The sequence below is a fragment of the Saccopteryx leptura genome, chromosome 10 (assembly GCF_036850995.1).
Source record: "Saccopteryx leptura isolate mSacLep1 chromosome 10, mSacLep1_pri_phased_curated, whole genome shotgun sequence".
Classification (NCBI taxonomy): Eukaryota; Metazoa; Chordata; class Mammalia; order Chiroptera; family Emballonuridae; genus Saccopteryx; species Saccopteryx leptura.
Window position 1 is genome coordinate 15,369,483 of NC_089512.1, and position 4,935 is coordinate 15,374,417.

The 4,935-nt window shown below is 39.6% G+C and overlaps 1 non-coding gene across 1 annotated transcript; it reads right to left on the reverse strand.

Moving 5' to 3' along the window:
* Positions 1–1,890: 1,890 nt before the first annotated feature.
* On the reverse strand, positions 1,891–1,997 carry LOC136382662 (U6 spliceosomal RNA). Its single transcript, XR_010747288.1, has one exon. It is a non-coding gene; the product is annotated as a U6 spliceosomal RNA (small nuclear RNA).
* Positions 1,998–4,935: the final 2,938 nt, after the last annotated feature.

Genomic DNA, 4,935 nt, shown 5'->3' on the forward strand with positions numbered 1-4,935 from the left:
ATGTAACTTTCTGAGCTTTAAAACAGAAACCACTATGTCCCAGGAAACCCCTCAGTCACTGGCAAACAAGAACAGTTTGTCACTCTACTAGGTTACGATATCTGGTGCCTCAGCTCTTCTTCATCATTACATTTCTTTATAAATTTTAGAATGAGCTTGTCAATTTCCACCAGAAAATATCTTCCGGGATTTTCACTGGGACTGCATTAATCTATAAATAGTTTGAGAAAGTTAACTGTGCATTTTTTTATTAACTTTATTCCTACATATTTAATTTTTTTGATGTTGTAAATAGTACCGTTAAATTTTTTCTTTTGTCACAATGTTGCTGTATAGAAATAAAGTGAAATTTTGTGTATCGACCCTCATTCAGTGACATAGCTGAATTCACTTATTAATTATAATATTTTATAGATTATTTGAATATTGTATATATATATAATCATACCATCTGCAAAAAAGTGATAATTCTTTTTTTTTTTTTAATTCAGTGAGAGGAGGGGAGGCAGAGAAACAGACTCCCACATGCACTCCTATTGGGGATCCACCCAGCAAGCCCACTAGGGGGTGATGCTCTGTCCATCTGGGGAACTTCTCTGTTGTTAAGCAACCAAACTCTTCTTAGCACCTGAGGCAGAGGCCATCCTCAGTGCCCTGGGCCAACTAGCTCCAATTAAGCCATGGCTGCGGGAGGGGAAGAGATGGAGGAGGGGAGAGAGAGAAAGAGGAGAGGGGGAGGGGTGGAGAAGCAGATAGGTGCTTCTCCTGTGTGCCCTGACTGGGAATCCACCAGGAACATCAACACACTGGGCCGATGCTCTACCACTAAGCCAACCAACCAGGGCCAAAAGTGGTAAGTCTTTTCTTCCTTTACAATCCTAATGTCTTTTATTTCTCTTTCTTGTCTTATTGTGCTGGCTGAAAACTCTAGTATCATGTTGAATAGAGTGGTGATAGTAGCAACATAATTATCTTCTAATGTGATTCTTTGGAAGATATTTTTCTTCTTTTTTTTTAATGTTTATTGTATTGATTTGAGAGAGAGAGAGAGAGAAAGAGAGAGAGAGAAAGGGAGAGAGGGAGAAAGACAGGAACACTGATCTGCTCCCGTATGTGCCCTAGCCAGGGATCAAACCTCTACGTTTCAGGAAGATGCTATAACCAACTAAACCACCCTGCCAGGGCTGGAAGATATTGTTCTTTAACTTTAAAAATATGATTGAGGATAAGAGTTTTATGTACTGTGGTGAATAGTTTTATAGTAGGCGAGTCTAATTGCACCCCTACTTTTCCACTAACATATACTGGAAGTACCCTTAGCTGAAACGGAAAGAGATGGCTTAGTCACATTCATCCATGTGGTACTAAAGTTAGGATTAAATCCATGTTTCCTGACAAGCTCCCTGTGAACACATCTATTGGTTTTTGTGTCTACCTGGCATCCCTTCCCCCTTCTTACTTCCTCTTTGTTTTTTCTTCTTTCCAAACATGGGGTTCTACTGAGGCTCCCAATCACATTACTGTGTCTCCTTGGCTACTGGGCCATAAATGGGCCCATTCATTTATTTCTCCCCAAAATTCAAATGGCAGGCTCCTAAAGTCTTATAAAGATATCCTGAGAGCAGGCCCAGGATCTCTTGCTGCTGAGGGCCCGGAGCTTTCCAGTGTCATGTTCTTCCAAAAGTCATGATCTCCAGCTCTCCCCTCAATTTTGAAACTGTTTAAGAACCCTCTTTCCAGTAAATTGCCTTTCCCCCTTAGCCAGTCAGTTTCTACTGCTTGTTAATCAGAGAATAATTATGCTCCCCATTCTCTTTACCCTGCCACCAACATTGAGCAAATTGGGCAGCCATATATATATATATATATATATATATATATATATATTTTTTAAATATGAAACGCTTTACGAATTTGCGTGTCATCATGTGCAGGGGCCATGCTAATCTTCTCTGTATCATTCCAATTTTAGTATAATGTGCTGCCAAAGTGAGCACTCATATGTGCATTGACCGGGGATATTTTTAAGAATTTAACTTGTATTCTATTTATTTATGTTTTATTTATTATATTTTATAAATAAATTTTAATTGACTCAACTCTACTCATTGCATATTAAAACCATAACTGTGAATTTTGTTACTGCATATGCATACCTTGTGTCCATATATTTTAGGTTTATTTATCTTAAGAGAGAGCTGGCAACCTATAATTAAAAAAAACAACAGCCTGACCAGGCAGTGGTGCAGTGGATAGTGTGTCGGACTGGGACGCAGAGGATCCAGGTTTGAAACCCCAAGGTCGCTGGCTTGAGCGTGGGCTCATCTGGTTTGAACAAGGCTCACCAGCTTGAGCCCAAGGTTGCTGGCTTGAGCAAGGGGTCACTCAGTCTGCTGTAGCCCCCCGGTCAAGGCACATATGAGAAAGCAATCAATGAACAACTAAGGTGCCACAATGAAGAAATAATGCTTCTCATCTCTTTCCCTTTCTGTCTGTCTGTCCTTATTTGTCCCTCTCTTTGTCTCTGTCACATACGCACAAAAAATAATTTCTGTCCCTTTGAATCCTCTATTCTAGGGACACACAAACTCTTCTGTAAAAGACCAGAAAGTAAACATTTCAGGCTTTGTGGACCATATGGTTTCTCACAACTACCCAACTGCTGTAGCAGCCGCAGACTATGCATAAGCAAAACGGGGGTGGCTGTGTGCCAGCAAATAGGCACCGAAATGTGAATTTCATATAATTTTCATGTGTCATGAAATATTGTTCCTTAGATTTAAAAAAACTATTTCAAAATGTCAAAATAATTGTTAGATTGCAGACCATGCAAAATAGGTCACGGCCAGATTTGTTCCACAGGCTACAGTTTGCCAGCTCACGTTCTAGTAGTTCCCCAATTGAAACAGAAGAAATATTTTTTAAAAATGTATTTACTGCCTGACCTGTGGTGGCGCAGTGGATAAAGTGTCAACCTGGAATGCTGAGGTCGCCGGTTTAAAACCCTGGGCTTGCCTGGTCAAGGCACATATGGGAGTCGATGCTTCCTGCTCCTCCCTCCCCCTTCTCTCTCTCTCTCTCTCTCTCACTCACTCTCTCTCCTCTCTAAAAATTAATAAAATAAAAATTAAAAAAAAATAAAAATAAAAATGTATTTATCGATTTTTAGAAAGAGAAAGAGAGAGGACTTGTTCCACTTATTTATGCATTCATTGGCTGATTCTTGTTGGTACCCTGACAGGGGATTAGACTTGCCACCTTAGTATTAATATAAATATATTGGGAGGAAAAAAAAATATTGGGAGGACACTACTAGCTGAGCTAGCTGGCGAAGGGTCAGAAGAAATATTGACTTATGAACTTTGAGACTATAAAATAGTAATAGGAATTATTTATAGAATAAATTTGTCTCCTCAATCGATGAGAATGTATTCAAGGATATAACTATATTAACTGGATAAGATTTTTCTTATTCCTGGGAATACCTAGGTAACAGAAGAATTCAGAAGAATCATACCATATGCTAAACTTCTCTGTTGTTGTTTCTTACTATCTAATTTTATAATGTATTAATTAAACATCTATTATTAACAACAAACAAAAGGAAATAAGGGGCTTTCAACTAGAAATCACCTAGTCACTTATAATAATAATAATAATAATGCCTAACATTTGTATAGCACGTGATAGTTCACAAAAATTATAGTTCCATACATTATCTCTTAAGATCCTCACAACAAGTCTGGAGGCAGAAAGGCAAGGTATTTATTAACCTAATTTAAAGAAGAGCAACCAGCCCAAGATTACACAAGGGACAAGGGAGTGGGAGAAATACTCTGGTCACACCTCTGAATCATAGTCAGAGTTAGCTGTTTCCATAAACTGTAATGATACGATTGTGTAATTCAAGAACTGGGTAATGAGAAAATCCTGCTTCACCAAGTGAAGAACGCACGTCTCACCATAGGGATGTCTTTGGTTTGTCAACACATACCCCACATGCCTAGATCAGTGGGAAATCTAGACCTCCTCTCCCCGCTCCACCTCCTCCCCCCTCCACCTCCGTCCCCCATGTGACTGGGAATCACAGTGATCACATCGTGACTGATTGCTGCGGAAGGTGTTAGCCTAGCTGCTGTGGAATCTGGGAGTCCACTGTCGTTGCTGACTCTGAAACATTCCAAAGCAAGGCCCTCGTCAACTTCCACTGCTGCCCACAGGAGTGCCCTTACACCTAATGAAGCCTCTGTTGAGATCATTATACCCCAAATCGGATCTAAGTTCCAGGTGTCATGTCAGCGAGAACTGCAGCTACCTCTTTTTTGCTCACCTGTGGACACACAGGCTATCTGAAAAACTGACTTGGATTGAGCTTTCTGTCCTCACTGTGACTCTTACTAGGGCTCTTTCTCTCAGTGATTCCACAAAGAAGAAAGGGAGATGCTCCTGTCCTAAGGTTTACACAGTTAGACAAGAGCATCCATTTCTGCTGGCTCAGGGGTCCCAATGTTATTCATGTTCTTTCACTCACTTTCTTCCCCTGGGCATAAGTCAGGTATAGAAATAAACTGCCCTAAAGCCTTTATGTATGATATGTAAGTATGTCTGTGTTTATTGATTGATATAAATGTTAACTTCCCATTCTGGAGTATTAAAGCCCCCCCAAATAGACTATAGTATTATTACCCCATATGCCCATGTACCTATCACTCAGCTTTAATACTTATCAACCCATTTTACTTAATCTTGTTTCATCTGTCCTGACACTTCCCCTATTCCCCTAAAGTATTTTTAAGGAGATCCTGGGGATCATAGAATTTCATCCTTAAATTATATATACATAGTTGTATATCTCTAATAGACAAATGGCTATATTCAACAACACAACCACAGTATCATTATGACACAGCCCAAAATTATTAACCCTCAACTAAT